This window comes from Prinia subflava, chromosome 3 (assembly GCF_021018805.1).
Source record: "Prinia subflava isolate CZ2003 ecotype Zambia chromosome 3, Cam_Psub_1.2, whole genome shotgun sequence".
NCBI lineage: Eukaryota > Metazoa > Chordata > Aves > Passeriformes > Cisticolidae > Prinia > Prinia subflava.
Window position 1 is genome coordinate 102,582,602 of NC_086249.1, and position 17,323 is coordinate 102,599,924.

The 17,323-nt window shown below is 49.5% G+C and overlaps 1 long non-coding RNA gene across 2 annotated transcripts in view; it reads right to left on the reverse strand.

Annotated features, from left to right (window-relative positions):
- Positions 1-3,704: 3,704 nt before the first annotated feature.
- The window catches only part of LOC134548693 (uncharacterized), a 29,069-nt gene continuing 15,450 nt past the window's right edge, over positions 3,705-17,323 (reverse strand). Inside the window, exons 3-5 of one of the 2 annotated variants that reach the window (XR_010079871.1) lie at positions 7,245-7,329; positions 4,032-4,146; positions 3,710-3,837 (exon numbers count right to left, since the gene is read on the reverse strand). This is a non-coding gene — a long non-coding RNA (uncharacterized LOC134548693). Of the gene's footprint in view, positions 4,147-7,244; positions 7,330-17,323 lie in introns of both variants that reach the window. The other variant, XR_010079870.1, reaches the window with a different exon arrangement.

Consider the following 17,323-nt stretch of genomic DNA (forward strand, 5'->3'; position numbering starts at 1 on the left):
TCTTAAAATCTAAGTTTCCAGAATTCTAACACTCCTCTTCCTGCTGCTCTGCAAGGGACACACGTCAGGGCCGAGGTGGTGGAAACTCCACGTAGGAGAGGGAAGGGAGTTGGTGGCTTTAAGAGAAATGCCCTGAGCAGGGGGACGTTGGTGTCACATAGGTGGCAGCTGTGCCTGTCCCCCCAGCCTCCCCCACTGGAGAGCACTGGCTGACAGCTCTGTAAGCAGGTTTATTAACCACCGAGCCCTAGTTGCACTACTAAGCAAAGTCCTCATTAGACAGGAGGCCAAAAGGGACTCCCGAGTCAGTGTCAAGCCTGTATTTGGGGAAAATTTACATTGATGCTCGTATTAATGCTCCAGCTGGGGCATGTTGCAGGTCCCAGTCTGAGCAGGATTGAGCTGTACGTGGATTGAAGCAATCAGCAGCAGCTCCCCAAAAGTCCTTTCATGTCTGCATCCATGACGTGCTGCAATGTCACAGGGCACTACAGCTAAGGAAGGTCATCAGGGGCTGGGTGGGTTTATCTCACACTTTCAGGTTTGATTTATGCTCCCTTCAGCCCCTGATGGATTGAAACGTCCTCTGTAACAAGGCCTGTGCCAAGGAAGCTCTTTGCAGCTCCACATTTAAGGAAAAGTGCTTGGCTACTGTTAATCTTCCTAATAACATGGGTCTGCCTCTAGATGTAAGTGCTGGTTATTAATTCAAGGAGTTTCTTACACGTTCAAAGGACATAAAGATCCCTTTCATTGCTTTGTACCTGCCCATCCTCCTTGCAGGCAGATTGCTTGGTGAGACAAAAAAGCGCTGTTTCACCACGTCCCCTTTGTCAGAAATGCTGCCTGTCCCAAATACAGCATCCTAATATTAAATATTTCACAGGGCTGCGTGGGAATGTGCTGCCTCAAAAGCTGTTTAGTGCTGGATGCTTTTGACACTGAGTAGTTGAGAGGGCTCAAAACGTGGGAGTGTGTGGCAGAAGAGGAAAACTGCTTGGGACCAGGATGTGATGTGGTCACCCTCAGTCTTCCTGAGAATGCTGCTCTCTGGCACAAGGATGACCCACTGTGGTCCCTTCCAACCTGACCCATTCTGTAATTCCATGATTCTGTGTCTTAACCTGCACAGCTTCTCAGGGCTCCTCAGGGAGCATTCAGTTCAGCTTGCACTTGCACATGGAATTCTCAAACTTTAAAGCATATCTCATCCTTTCCCTGCATTTTCCTCTTCTCCTCCCCCCATGCACTGAGTACTGGTTCAGGTAACACATTCAAAATATTCTGATTTTGAGATTCCCCAGCATGTACTGGCAGAGTGCTGCTAATTCCAAGTTCTCTTTCAGGGCACACATTCCCAGGCTGTGTTTGTGCTGGACTTTGCTGGTTGAGCCGAAGAAGGGAAAGACAATATCATTGCAGATAGATGCCAAACACCTTCTGTGTTTGGTAAATGAGAAACTCTGACCACCTTGAGTCACTGAAAATATTAATTCTGTTTCCAATAAATGCTTTGTAGTTCTTTGATTCTATCTTTATCTTTCTCTTCTTTATCCTTTTCAATGACATTGGGGAATTTTTAATGTCCCAACAGTAAGTGGTTTTCTTTGAAACATCATAAAGAAGGTGCTTGGATTTTTCCTTGGGCTGAAATATTTGTCTAATGGAGCACAGATCTGCTGTTGGTTCCTTTCAGCCCGGGACTGCAGGGTTTCAGGACCTATAAATGATTTTAAAAATGTGGACCAGTTTTATCTGTCTGACTCAGCTCCCCATCCCTCCAACACGAACACCATGGCTAACAGGAACCTCTTGAGCTCAATTATATGGATATTGACATTTATTCCTCTATGACGCTCACAGCTAGAGATAAGTGATTTTTTTTTTTTCTTTTTCCAGCATTACCTCAGCAATCCTGCTATCCACGGGGAAACACTAGCACGTGGCATTTTGCTCTGAGCACCTCTTGTAAACTCTGCTGTACTGACTGCCACATTCTGGCTCTGGTCAGACTAACACGTCTCTGCTGCACCTGTGTCTGACAGGAGTGAGTTTCTATAGTTACTGTCCCAAGAAAACCCAAGCAGTCAGTCAATTATTTCCCTTTATAGTCAGATTTAGTGCCTGATCTGGAGCTGAACAGTCAACAGAATCACACTGTATGAGCCAATTCATTCTGAACTGCTCTTGCTGCAGCAAAAAAAGGCAGGAAGGTCAAAGGAGGATATTTGTGACTGGAAATACAGGCAGTGACATTATCCTGGGTCCCCTGGTTACAGGTCACCCAGAGAAGTTGTGGATTCCCCATCATCCTAGTGGAAGATGTCCCTGCTCATGGCAGGGGTGTTGGACTTGAACTCTGAAGGCCCCTTCCAACCCAAACCATTCCATGGGATGAAGAACACACATGGACAACTAAGGAGATGTTGGAGCTCAGTGAATAAAAACATTTCGAGAAGGCCCTGGTGAAGAAAATTGCTTACATCTTCCCCCCTCTAGAGTTCTTCTACAAAGATAAAATGGCACAGCCATTAAAAAAAAAAAAAAAAAAAAAAAGGAGGGGGAAATGGGGATTTAAATAAAATAAGTTGAAGGCTCCTGCTTTGTAATTCAGGGATTCCTGCACCATCTGTGAGCAAGCTCTAGGGTGCCTCAGTGGGAGCACAGAGTCACGCAAAACCCGTGACTGCAAAGCGTTTGATTAATAAACCGAAACCCCAGGAAAAAAAACCTTTGTCCCTGCTTTTGCCTGGATGAACTAGAAAAGTGTGTCTCTTTTTTCAAGAGACAGCACTGCTGCAGTTTCCAATGTGCCCATACAGGCTGCAACCCTCTCCTTTGTTTCTCCTTTCAATTTCCCTCAAATGCCATCTCCAACTGATGCCACGCTTTTCTTTTATCGATATATTGCTGGGCTTTATCAGCAAAGCTTTTATTGCAGCTCTGCCTGAATAAAGGTTGAAAAGACCATCCCTGAGCGTCTCTGGGAAGGGAGCTTGCATAATCGGGGAGCTGCTGGTGCAGGGCTCCGCTGACGTAACCGGGTGGGGAAAATTACTGAGGCTCCTGCTGAGGGACAGAAGTGAGTAACTCCCATCAGCAGAGCCCCGGCTTCTGAAGGAGCTGCTGCTCAGGCAAGGGGCTAAAATAGACCTGGAGGGAAGCTGATTCTGAACAGCAAGGGCTCTTTTATTTGTTTTTATAAAGAGCGTTCTGTGCGGATTGCGTGTGAACTCTTTGTGTGCCTCTGTAGGAATCGGAGGGATAAACAAACCTGGAAGCAACTGCTAGCACTTGACATCCTTTTGTTGGCATTTATCAGCCCCTGGCAGGATCTCCACGAGGTTCCCAAGGGCAGCTGAGGCCTGGCCAGACCACAGGCTGTCCTGCCTCGGGTCTGTGTTAGATAAGCAGAGCTGCTCCTCAGAGCACCATCCTGCTCCAAAAAGGACAAAAGTTCTGTAGCCAGGAGCCTGCATAAGGAGCCAGAGCCATCAGGCACAGCCCTCTTGTCTGCAGCTGGCTGCATGATTTTGGGGATGCTGAGTGCTGCCTCAGGCTGTGCACCTGGCTGGAAGCCACGAGATCTCAAGTGTGAGGAGAACTCGAGCAAAGCCCTGGTGAAAGCTCTGGGAGCACCCCCAGGGCCAGGTGTCACAGTGGACACGGGAAGAACCACACGAGGACACACTGGTGAGCGAAGCAGGAAAAAAAGGCGAGTTTATTTACAAAACCCAGTTTTATACATTTCTCATGGTGTTCGTGGATTGGAGGATGGAATTCCACCTCTCAATCCACGCTGGTCGAGCTAACTGTCAATCACATTTCTCCTCTTACCTAGAAATATGTAAACAATAAAAGACAGTTAGCAAAACATAGCCAGTGTTTATAGTAGAAAATGTGATAAGGTGAGACTTCTGACTCCAATATGAAGAATATAACAGAAGGCTTAAAAAAGTCTTCAAAACCAGGGTGACAGCCAGGGATTCAGGGTTTGACCCCTGGTGCAAGCCAGCAACAATCCCGCTCACCTGCTCAGGCCTGGAGGAGGGAGAAGCCATTTTTCCAGCCTTGCCCTGTGTCCTTCACGCTTGGTGATGGGCCAGGAGGGCCCTCCAGTGCTTCTCATGGGGCAGGCAGGGGGACCTGAGCAGAGGGGAGTCCTTGGCCATGAGCTCCTCCAGCACCAAGCTCCAAAGCAGGGCTGTCACCACTCTGTGCCACCCCCACAGCCAGAAGCAATGCACACCTCATGCCCTGGTCCTCACGGGGCCGTGCCCAGCTCTGCACCCTTGCCATGACCCCAGCCCCACACCTGACCCTCCCCTGTGCAGCTCCTGGGCTGCAGATGGGCCACGGCGCTTTCCTGTCTGAGCCTGTGCAACTGAAAAACCCATCTGGACTCATATAAAGAGGAAATCAGACCGTGTCTCATCCTCTGCCAAGCTGGAAGCCAATTACAGACACAGAGCAGAAGCCTCCTGCCTCAGCTTCCTCTGCAAAGGCACAAGGGGCTGGACGTAAGGAAAGCAGCAGATCTGTACTGCTGGAGCTGCTCACTGTCGGAAGGATGCTGGTCTTGCTGTCACTGGTGGGGTGTCCTGGGTTGAAAAATGTAACTAAAAATGTGTATTCTATTTTCATCTGTTGAAACCAATTGGGAGATATTGTTCCTTAGCTCTTGTAACTCTAGGGGTAGAAAGAGGGCGAATGCTTTCTGTTAATGGGACACCTGATAACACCAGATAAGGCAGGGCCTCCTTATCTCTTCCTCCACCCATCCTCCTCCCAGGGACATCCCCTGTGAATGGGCCATTGAAGGCCTCTCACAGGACTGATAACATCACCTCATCCCATTGGGAGATGCTCCACCCAGCGGGAGGAGCCAAAGCCTTTCCATGGGATAAAACAGCAATCCCAAACACCAGGGAAGCCTGTTCCCACTGGATTCCCAGAGGATGACTGGACCCTTTCTTGAGGATCATCTCTGCTCCAACAGAGCCACATCTGTCACTCTGGGAGGACTCACTGTGGGCTGCTTCCAACACCCTGACCAACAGGTTTGCATTCTGACTCTGTCAGTGGTCCTTTGTACTGTCGCATTTGTCTTATTTTAATTTTTATTTTATTTTTACCTTTCTTGTTGCTTATTCTCTCTCTATTAAATTGTATTTCTGACTTGGAGTCTCACTGGTTTTTCTTTCAAACCAGCACATGGTGGCACAGAGGCTGCATTGGTCCACCCAACCACTGGACACCAGCAGCAAGAGGCACCCAGATATCTGAGGTGGGACACATGTGCTGAAAGTGACCCCGCTGGCACAGCCAGAGCATCACCTCTGCCAGGTGTGAGTTGCACTCGCAAGTGGGATGTGGTCCCTGGGTGTCTCTGGCCATGAGATGTCAGGCTGGACAGCCAGCCCAGGACAGCCTGAAAACCTTTCACCATCTTCTCCCAGCTCCTTAGGAGGCACAAAGCTTTTTGCACAAACATTATCTGAGGCACAGTGTGACAAACAGCCACCTTCCCCCAAATCCCCTGCACAAACCTTGTTACTATCAGCATATGCACGGAAGCCGTAGCTGTGTTTATAGACTACAGGCTGTTGTAAATGCATCCCTGTAGGCTTTAAATCCATGCCTGCTGTCTGATGATTGGTTTAACCAGTGCTAATTCCCTGAAAATGAATGGAGCTACTCATCAAATGTTTCTCCCGATGAAATGTGCATTTTTCCCTCAGGCAAAATCAAGAGGTGCCCTGGGAGGGTGAGGAAAGCCCTGGAAAGCAATGATAGCTCCAGCCACAGCTGTGAGTCTGAGAGGAGTCCTGATGAGCCTGGAGGTGGCTGTCACAAGCTCAGGGGATGAACAGGCCCTGGGAAGCCCTGGCTCCTCTGTGTCCTGAGAGATATTGGCTGTCAAAGCACCAAGAGAGACACAGAGCACTCCAGGTGAACCAAATCAAAAGAAAGCTGTCCACACCACATCTGTGGCTGTGGAGAAACCCATTCCTTCTTGCATCTCTGCCTTGCACTCCTGTAAATCTCTCTGCAGGGGTGTACTGGTTTGAAAGCAAAACCAGTGAGACTCCAAGTCAGAAATAAAATTTAATAGAGAGAGAACAAACAACAAGAAAGACAAAAATAGTATAAAAATAAAATAAGACAAATGAAATAGTAGAAAGGACCACTGACAGAGTCAGAATGCAAACCTGACACCCTGTTGGTCAGGGTGTTGAAGCAGCCCGCAGTGAGTCCTCCCAGAGTGACAGATGTGGCTCTGTTGGAGTAGAGATGATCCTCAAGAAAGGGTCCAGTCATCCTCTGGGAATCCAGTGGGAACAGGCTCCCTTGGGGTTTGGGATTGCTGTTTTATCCCATGGAAAGGCTTTGGCTCCTCCCGCTGGGTGGAGCATCTCCCAATGGGATGAGGTGATGTTATCAGTCCTGTGAGAGGCCTTCAATGGCCCATTCACAGGGGATGTCCCTGGGAGGAGGATGGGTGGAGGAAGAGATAAGGAGGCCCTGCCTTATCTGGTGTTATCAGGTGTCCCATTAACAGAAGGGATCCGCCCTCTTTCTACCCCTAGAGTTACAAGAGATAAAGAACAATATCTCCCAACTGGTTTCAACAGATGAAAATAGAATACACATTTTTAGTTACATTTTTCAACCCAAGACAAGGGGAACAGGGAGGATCCCCTGAGGGCAGCACCATTCCCTGTCCTCAGGCAGGCAGGGCTGGAGGGAGATGTGGTTGTGGGGTCACGGCCCTGTCCCCAATCCCACCACAACCATGCCAGTCCAGAGTGATGTTCTGCCTGTTCAGAGGGCACATAATCATGTGCCAAACCCTGGGCTGGCTGGGTTCCTGGCCAGCTTGAGGCCTCTTGCTGTCTGCCCACCTGCACTAGTTTGCTGCTGTTGGTGTGGGTGCAGCAAGCATCTCTGAGGTAGATCAAGTCACAGAAGAATGCTGGCTAAAAGTAGTTTTGCTGGTGTTGCATGGAAGCAAACAACACCAGCTTGGGCTGTGCAAGAGGTTCTGAAGGTGTATTCACATGAGAGCAGGCAATGAGGGAAGTTTGTGTCGTGTTGCTGTGTGGTGGCTGAGTTAAGGTTTAATTGCTGAGGTAACTCCCTGGGGTGAAACTGAAGCAGGCACGACTGAAAGCTGGAAGTCGAAGTAATTGTCTTCCCCCTCTTTATAACTGAATGATCTTTTCTACTTAGTTTCAACTCACCTGCTGCCAGGATCGTGCAGAACCACAAAGAGGTGGAGAGCTGGTGCTCTGCAGGAGTGTCAGCCAGTCCTCAGGGTACCTAAATCTGCCCAGAGGTACATGATTAGACAGTGGCTGATTGCACTTTGTAATATTGGCTAGAAAAAGGCTCAGAATTAGTGGTGGGGGTAGTGCTGCTCTGCTACAGTCCTTCTGCATGACCTTGTGCTGCTCATGTAGCTCCCTGTGTCTCATTTTCTGGAGCAGCACCACCCATCACCCAGATTTGCTGCAAGCTAACCTGGTAATTACTGGTAAGGTGCTTTAAGGAGCTGTGCTAGTGTTCGAGAAAGAAACCACTGTTGAAATAATTTCAAAGCTGAGCACCTCAGGCAGGCTGGATATGGTTCAGGACGAGAAAAATGGACTTTCACAATGTGTGGGGGCCCTTTAGGGCTCGGGATTTGAGCTGGCTCAACAGTGAAGAAAGGATTTATTCACTGAGTGAACACAGGTGTGCTGAAAAAGCGCTGCAGCTGCTTCCTTCAAAACAGGTTTGAAAAGACTGCCATTTATTTACTGTCTCTGCTGTCACTCCTTGTGCCCCTCAGGGGTGTTCCCATGCAGCCCACAATCCCCCTCCATGCCCGGGGTCTTGTGCATCCACATGGCTGATGTATGATCCACTCTGCAAATGTTAGAAGATATAATCCATAAGAGGAGAAATCTTCACCATGGTGTTTCTTATTTTATATAAAATCAGACTCCTCTTGGGGGCAATGCGAGAACCCAAAAGATGGGTTTTTTTAAGAGATCACACTCCATCTTTCTCTCAGTTGAGTAGCCTGGGGGCATTTTTTATGAGGGAAAATGAAGCCTGAAGCACCACCTTTATGACCCCACATCCACCCATCCCTGCCAGCACCCACCTCTTTTGCTGCAGAGTTTGTGCACCACACTTGGAGTGGTTGATTTTTCCCAGGCTGCAGGTGACACTAAAGTGACTTATCCAGCTCAGAGCTTGAAAAAACTGGTCTCTCAGCACAAGAGAGAGCAGCTGGCTCTTAGTAACTCCCCAACATGTTCAGGAGGGCCAAAACAGATGAAATGGATGGCACAGAGTTCATTTCCCAGCAATATTAATTATCTATTGCTTTTCTCTGCTTCCCTGCCTTCTTTGCACTCAGATACACAACCACACTCTGCCATGAAAAGGTTTCAGAGCTCCAAAGTAGGGAGGAGAAAAAAGGCAGATTTTTAACCTTGCTTAAAGCTTTAAAATCACCTCTGTTGTGCCAACTGAAGGAGTTTTGAGTGCTGGGAAAAAAATAAATATAATATTTCAAAAACATCCTGAAATGTAAGAATATTACACCCATAAAAATGCCAGCCTGAGCTTATAAAACTTTAACAGTGGTAATATTAAAAATGCAGAGGGGACCAACAGAGAGCAAAAGGGAGGGTAGTAAAGAAAAGAAGAACCCGGCAGGAAGAAATACACAAAAATATGTGGCTTAGCTCAGGTACTTTATGCATCAGCCCAGCATGAACTAAATAGTTTGTCACCCCAGCAGGCACTTTTTGTCAGCAGCAGCTACTGGAAGCAGCAGGGGACAAAGGGAAATGAGATAAATGCCTGGGATTTATGAGATAAAGAGAACATCAAGTCTAGGGGACAAGGATATCTCCAGCCTGGTGTGCAGGAAGGACCATCACTTGTAACTGCAAGGCTGACAGCTGTTGGTGAAACCACCAGGCCAGGGACTGTGGAAAGGGATGGGAGAAGAGCTGACATGGTAGCTGGGAAGAGGGAAGGCAAAGGGATTGAGGAATGCAGTGGGAACAGCCATGCAGCAGTGTCCTCTGCAGGAGAGAGGTGTTGGGACCAGCTCTGCAGGGAGGATGGAGAAACACACAGTAGATGGAACAAAGGAAGGGGGAGGTTTCCCAGCTGCAGCCTGTGCATGGCTTGCTGGAGCCAGGACACAGGAGAGACCAGGTCTGCCTGATTCCTTGCTGCCAAGCAGGAATGTGCTCATTAAGATGAGGTGCCCTGAAAGAGATTCAGTCTGGGTCAAGAACCAGCCAATGGGTAGAAAACAGGCCATGCCGAAAAGGGGAATTGAAATTTGGCAGTGAGCTCCTGGTGGAATTCACCGAGGAGCTGTCTTGGATGCTATCTTAATCCTTATTTTCTTTAAATGACCCTAGCAGAGAAGGCAGGAATGACGTGGAGCTGGGAGTCACTGCTGGTGCTGATAAGGGCTGGAATATTGCGCAGGAGGAGCTGGGTGCCCTTAGGGGTGAGACTGAGACAAATGGGATGTAATTTAGCAGCAAGAAATGCGCCGCCGTGCACTTGGACACTGCAAACAAGGATTTCTGCTACATGCTGGCAGCTTATCCACAAAGGAGCAGAGATAGATCACTCAGGCACGAGATGGCTGTGAGCCACGGGGGAAGGCGAGCGCAAACGGAATCAGCGTTTGCAGAAGGGCCTGGAGAGAGCAGTGCCAGGGGATGAGGACTCGCTGAGACCTTGGGACTGAGCCTGGGCTGCTGGGGACATCTCCTTGTGCCAGCTCAGGCCTTGGCCCTGTGCCCTGAGATGGACCCTGGCAGCTCCCTGCAGCTTGAGGGGCTCTGTGGGGATGTGGCCACTCTCCATAACCACTTTTCTTTTTCCAGCATGTCCACTAAAAAGAGAGATGAGTGATTTAAGCTGGAGGATAATGCTGGCTGCTGAGCAAATGCCTCTAAACCATTCCTGACTATGTTTAGACAAAGAGTGACAGCATTAATGGCTGCTGGAGGAATGAAATTCTGCAAAGGCTTTCCTGAAGGAATCCTAGGAGCAAAGTTCTGCCTAATTTTAAGCTGCAGCTTTGCCAGCCTATGAAAGCAGCTGCATAACATGACTATGGATGACAGAGGAAGATGAGACACAACAACCCAGGAGATCCTGTCCAGTCCCATGATTTTAAACTTGTTATCTGCAAGCAGAGCTGCAGAAATCAATAGAACAGGGGCATCCAGCTAGACACTGCTTTGGGGCAAATAAACAAGATATGGCTTATTTCAGACTTGTCTTTGGAAGGCCCCACTCATGACCTGAGAATTCAGAATCTCCAGGGCAAGGCAAGTAAAGGAAGCCAAGACAGACAAAGCCTCTGCATCCAAGTGCCTCCTTTGAAAGACAATGCCAATGTCTGCTGTGGTCCTAAAGAGGCAATAGCAGGACAGACACAGCTCTTAAACTGTGCCAGCTCTCCCACAGGCTTGAAGGGACCTCTAGAAAGGAGCAGAAAGCCCCAAACCAACCTATCCTTTTAATCCAACTCATTAGTTACAGAAGCAGGCAGAAGATGAAGCCATAATAAGAATCTACCTAGATACCAGCTTCTTCTGCAGAACCATAAATGTTTCTATCACACCCTCTTTAATCAAAATTAACAAAATTCATAAACAGAAGGACAGTGTCCAGCCATCCTTGCATGTGCATGGGTTTGGAGGGCCAAGGCAAAGGCCAGCAGAGTGGTGACCTCCCAGGATCAGGGTCCAGGCAGATCCATTGCAAGGGGAGCATCTCAAGAGCTTTGGTGCATCTTTGCTATGCCCAGGATTGGGCTTTTAAGGCATTGTGGGCTCAAGGTAAATCAGAGCACAACAAGGGCAGTTTCTAAGGCTGTATTTTATGCCATTGGTGTATCTGGCATAACAGAAAAGGAAACGTGTCCAGAAAAGGAAAGCAGCCACCTGAAAGGAGGGTTGGTGTGCCAAGAGTATCACAAGGAGATTTGTGTAGAGGCACAGGGTGCCTACAGCATAGGGAATGACATCCCTAGAGGATGTTGGTGGCACCTCTAGCAGGTGTCTCCACCAAGAGGGGACACAGCATCCTTCAGCCTCACCTGGGGCAGTGCCAGGGTGGCTTAGGCCAAGAAGGACACAGCCCTTCACCTTCACTGCACAGTTAGGACAGCTCCCTCCATTCCCTCCTGCACATCACCTTCCCAAGGGTCTTCTGATGGTCTTCTGACCTGCACACTAGATCAGGAAGCCCAACATGAGGGGACGTTGGGAACCTGCAGAGGGGAAATTCTGGTACTTGTGATTGCACTCAAGATAGCAGCTGATTTCTGTGCTGCAGACTGGTTCTCAGAGAGCTTTATCTGTCCTTTCACAAACGTGATTTTTTGTTTTGTTCTGACAGTGACAACAGGACCACCAGAAACAAGAGTTAAAGGAGAGCAATTACAGGAATTAACATGCAAGAGATGATCACTTGTTGTCTAGGGGCTGCATTTCTCTCCCACCTCAGGTACTCTGGAGTTAACAGCAGATAGGTGCCATGGGAGCACGTGCACCTGCTTAAATTCCTCACTGATCCTTCCCTTTTCCTACCAAGCCTCATGCCTGAGGGGTGCTTGATGAGAAGGCAGCCCAGTGCTGTAAGATGTAGCCACCCTGGAAATCATTTTGACTCCTGCAGAGGTCAGGTCAGGCTGGAATGCAGGAAAAACAAGGAGGAGAACTTCACAGACCCTCTGTCTAGCATGAAACCCGAAATGCAGGTGCCAAAGGATCAGCTGCTGGACATCAAAGTACCCACAGCACTCCATCCTGTGCCAGCTGGGAAGATGCAATGACCTCCAGTGAAAGATGCAGACTAATTCCACTGCCTTTGACCCTTTTAGAGCAAATTGTTTCTTTCCCTCAAGAGAGGAAGGTCTGAGGAATTGAAAATCTAGCAGCCAGGTCACTTTGGCCTCTGGATTGCTTTTAAAGCACTGGTCCTGTGAGTCCTCCACTGAAGCTCACCTCCTGCCCTCCCCAGTGCAGGGCAGCCTCCTCTGGCTCCTTGCAGACCAAGCTGGGAGCCTGAAGTAAGACTCCCTTCAGTGGTTAATCCTCTGCCAAACCAGAGAAAATCAGTGTCCTTGATCCCAGCTCAGGAAATGAGAGAGGTTCTGAACAAACTCACGTTGCCAAGCCCAGCTGCAGGAAGCAGCTCCTCCTGTGGGAGCTGCCTGCTCTCTCCCCCTGCCAGAAGGACTTGCAGAGCGTGGGGTGGGCTGGCCTGGGAGATGGGCCAGGATCTCCTCTGGCTGAGCTGGGCAGGTGTGAAGCCCTGTGCTGTGTGTCCAGAGGGGTGGGGAGTGGGTCTCGGAGCCGGCCTCTTGCTCGCAGCACAGGTTGGAAAAGATCTTTAAGATGATCAAGTTCAAATGTTAACCCAGCACTGCCAAGGTCACCACTGAACCATGTCCCCAAGTGCCTCATCTACAGTGTTTTTGAACACTTCCAGGACTGGTGATTCCACCATTTCCCTGAGCAGCCTTGTTTTAACACTTTGGTGCATTTAATGCTTTTAGTGTCTTTTTGGTGAAGAAGTTTTTCCTGATACCAGTCTAAACGTCCTCTGGTGCAACTTCAAGCTGTTTCCTTTCATCCTTTCTCTTGTTACCTGGGAGAAGAGGCCGATTCTCATCTTGCCACCACCTCCTGTTAGGGAGTTGTAGAGAGTGAGAAGGTTCCCCTCGAGCCTCCTTTTCTCCAGACTAAACACCCCCAGCTCCCTCAGCTGCTCCTCACCAGACTTGTGCTCCAGACCCTTCCCCAGCTCCTTTGCCCTTCTCTGGACACACTCCAGAAAACCTTAGAGTACATCAGACCCTTCCTGGGCCCCAAGCCCCCACCTCTGGGGCAGGAACCCCATCCCTTCTGGCAGGGTTGGGGTCACTTGGCTCATGAAGCATTGGGCAAGAGTGACCTGGCAGAGGATCTCTCATTCTTTTCACATCCACTCCCTGCCCTCCCAGCCATGACTGTGATAATCACTGCCCTCTGTCTTCCTGCCTGGCCCAGAAAGTAAAACACAGGGGTTGTTTCTCTGCCCTCCATGGGGAGTGCCTTCAACCCATGGGTGATTCTAGGTGGGCTTGGGCACCCACCTGAGAGCATGGACTCCTGACCCTCTTCCACTTTACATTTGACTTGGACCTGCGCAACCTCCTGCCACAAGAGGTGAAAAAAATCCGTGTAGCTGCCTCTCCCAAGTGAGCTGGCCAGTCAGGCTAAAGAAACACAGTTTGGCTTGTCAGAGGGAAACTCAGGAGGTGATGTGACCGTGGCTGACAAGCCCTGCCCCTGGGAAGAGCTGTGCCCAGTGGATCCATCGGGGAGGCACGACACGATGCCACGGCTGCGCGTGTGCACAGGCAGGGCAGCCCAGAATGGGGATAAAGGCAGGCATTTACTCCCCTGGGATAATTAACCACTTCAATAGCCTGCCCAGGGACATGGCACAGTGGCTTGCAGCCTTTAAAATCAGGACTGGCTGCCTTTCCCAGTGATTTGTTAGATCTCCAAAGAAAGTCCCGGGCTTGACGCACAAATCATGCTCCGTGTTATATCAGGGGTCAGGCTGGCCGGCCGTAATGACTCCTTCTGGCCTTGAAATTTATGGCTGGTGTCAGAGGGGCAAATAACTCCTCCAGCAGAGCCTGCTGGAGGAGAGAGAGCTCCCAGGGCATGATCATCTTCAAGGAGAGAGTGGCAGGAATGCTGCCCAGGTGGCTCTGTCTGTCCTGCACAGCTCCATGGCCACCAATGCTGTGTCAGGTCACAGCCTGGGGACACAACCCCCATCCTACCCCAGGCTTCCCCTCTTAGGTGACCCCAAAACCCTCAATGAAACTGGTGAGTTGTCAGAAAGAAAGGGCTGATAAACATTCTGCTTATCTTTCAGGCAGATTTTATGTAGCAAATGAGGTTTAAAAGGAAAAAAGTCTTCTGCCAGTCTTGTTTTAGCACTGTCACAGTGAAAGGATCTCTGGGTCTGAGCAGATGTTCTGTGCCTTGACATGGCAGAGTGAGACTGGAAGGGGAAGTTCCCCTCTGCCTGTCCCTCAGTAACCCATCCCTGATGCAGATTTCCATTTCTTCCCACTCTGCCTGTCCCTCCATAACCCATCCCTGATGCAGATTTCCATTTCCTAACTGAGTCACTCTTCCTCTTGTGCAGGGACTTCCAATTTTCTCTCCACGGAATGACTGCAGCAAAGGCTCTGAAATGGGGAAGGGAAATCTCATCTCTGTAAAATGCTAACCCGGGGGGTAAATCTTCAACAGGATCTGGTCAGTTTTAGTCCTGCCATGGTCATTGACACTAATGGGAGACATACAGCTAAATAAGTGTGCTGGAAATACCCTGGTCCCCAGCTGCCCAGTCCAAATAATAATCATATCATTAAAAAACCAAACCAGAGGGGAAGGAACAAAAAGGCTCTGTTCTCCTACCACAGGAGGCCAAGAAAAGGTCCGTGGCAGAGGCAGAGATGTCACTCACTCCCCACCCATCACAGCACAGGGCAGCGGGGAATAAGCATCCATGATGCTGGGGGAAGGCCAGGAGCTCTCTGGGCATATGTTACTGTAAATTTGAAATTAGAGCCTCTGAGGGGATGCAAAATGACAAACCCAGCTGCCGACGGGGGTGCTGGCTGCCAGCAGAGTAAAGTGTCAATTATTTACCATTTGCTAAAGGACACTGCTCTCTGCAGTCACGCTGGAGCGTGTGTGAAGCGCATCCTAATCTCCCTCCCCAGCGTGTGGGCTGCAGGAGGCAGCCCCAGCCCTTCCCTCTGCTGGAGCAAGGCTGGGGGCTGAGGCACCCCAGTGTGACTCCTGGCCACGCAGGAATGGCTGGACCTGTGCTGGCTCCCCTGGGATCAACCCCAGGGGCTGGGCACAAGGCAGGGCTGTGAAACCTGGGGTGGGAGCAGGGATGGACACACAGGTGGCATCACCTCCCAGCCCTGTTCTTAAAACTGGGAGCAGGGATGGACACACAGGTGGCATCACCTCCCAGCCCTGTTCTTAAAACTGGGAGCAGGGATGGACACACAGGTGGCATCACCTCCCAGTCCTGTTTATAGAACTGGGAGCAGGGATGGACACACAGGTGGCATCGCCTCCCAGCCCTGTTTATAAAATTGGCTTCTTCTGTAAGAGGTGAGAGCACTGTGTGCCCACCACAGCACTCCTGGGGTGGGATCCAGGCCAGGAGATGTGTTTAGGACAGCTCCACTGCAGTGCTCCTGTGGCAGTGGGATGGACGGCTTGAAAAAGCAACAGGGGAGAATTGGAATTTTATAAACTGAGTGTGTATGTGTGTTTGTGCAAATAAAGCAGATGGTGAGGGCGTTTGCATTAGCACTCATGCTGAAAGTCCCTACATTATATCTTCTTTCTTAGCCAAATTTGGGCTGTAAGCATCACTTTAAAAAATCACTGTTCTTCCTGCTGTTGGCAAATGTGGGCTCCCCTGGAAATCTTTATTCATCAAAACATTCCTCCAGTCTGACCAAAACCTTCTATATTTGGGGCCCTGACAAGTCAAGGCACTTCACAAGTGCTGGTGGCTGCTTAATCACAGGACTCTCATGAGGTGCAGTCATCCTAAATAAGTCACCAAGGCCATGAGTCATGTCACAGGTGGGCTCCACAGTGATTCAAGCATGACATGCTCCCTCCTGATTTATTTCATGATATCATTACCCCAAGGAAAACTCATTTGAAAGAAGTATTTCAAAGCCTCACACCCCACCTCTTCCACTTGAGCTTGAAGTCACCCCTCAGTGTCCCCTAGGACAGCTGGCCAGAGGAGCCAGAGATGCTACTCCACCCCCTGGGCTTGAAGGGAAAGGTTTAGGAAAAGGTTTTACTTCTTCCTCCCAGGACTGGGCAAGGCTTTTCCCTGCCTGGCTGTGGGACTGCATTTATCCTCTGGGAACTTCCAGCAGTCAGGCACAAACAAATGCTGCTTTTTTGATGGTAACCCAAAAGGGAGGCATGAAACCCATGTAACACTATCTGCTGAAACACCTTGGCTGCAGCATTAACACCCCCTGCCCTGTGTCACCTCAAGGACAGCCACACATGATTGATGCTTGGCTGCTGGCATTGCTGCATGGTGGTTGCTGGCTGCAGGCAGCTGGTTCAGAGCTCTCAGTGTGCTCTGTGCACAGAACCTGAGGGTCAGGAGGTGTTTTATGGCCAAACTTTACACACTTGTGTCGTGCCCACCACAGCCGCTGGCATCCTGCTCACGCTGTGCACATGTTTTATAAGAGCCACATCCGAGGTGAAGGAAGTGAAGACATGAGCCCTCTGCATGCCCCAGTGAAGCAAAACTGCCCAGCTGTTCATTTTCTGCTCATGGGGACATCGTTTCTCCCTCATTTATCAAGCTGAGAGCAAAGAGAAAGTTTCTGCCTGCAGTCTGTTATCGGAACTGTTAGTGATAACTCCTGTATCAGCATCTCAGGTGAAAGGCAGGGAATGCCACACCCCAGCAAAACTATCTGGGAACTCAAAAATCAAAGATTATTGATCTGGAGTCAGCCTTTTTTGCTATAAAATCAACAGGCGCTAAAAGAACCCCATTTTAAGCCATGTGTGTCCGTATCTGGATGCGTGCATATGCATATGCAAAAGGACAAGGCTCATAAGATAAACAGCAGGGATAAATTAAACTCCTGGGTGTAATCGAGGTCTGCAGCATGATCTGTGGGAATTTTATCACTGCCTTCAGCACGGCTTTACCCTGTGTGGCAACAGCAGCTGTGACAGGGGAACTTTGCACTGCTGAAAGGGGAAAGCTCAGGACAAGGACTGGGCACTCACTCTTGGCCTTGGGAGGACCAAAGGTACCAGGGGCTGCTGTAGAGGATAATTCATTTTACAGCACTTGTATGACAGCTGCTGTCTCCCAGTGCATCTGGAGCCCAGGATGACTAAGTCAACTGGCTTTGCAGGAGGTAGGATTGGAAAAATTGCTCCATTAAAAAAAAATTAAAACAGTAAAACTTCCACGCAGCTTGTTCTCACTGCACTGCAGGTGGCCTCCAGAGAAACACAGGGAGATGCTTTTCTCAAAAGCAGGAGCAAGGAGCATTCATCCTCCTCAGGAGCAGGGCAGGGAGGAGCTGCACAATGCTCAGTGGAAACTAAAACCATGCAGAGTATTGTGCTCAGTGGGAGCATCCAGCAACAAGGGTACCCCAGGTGAAAGCTGCTGGTGAAAGCTGCTGTTA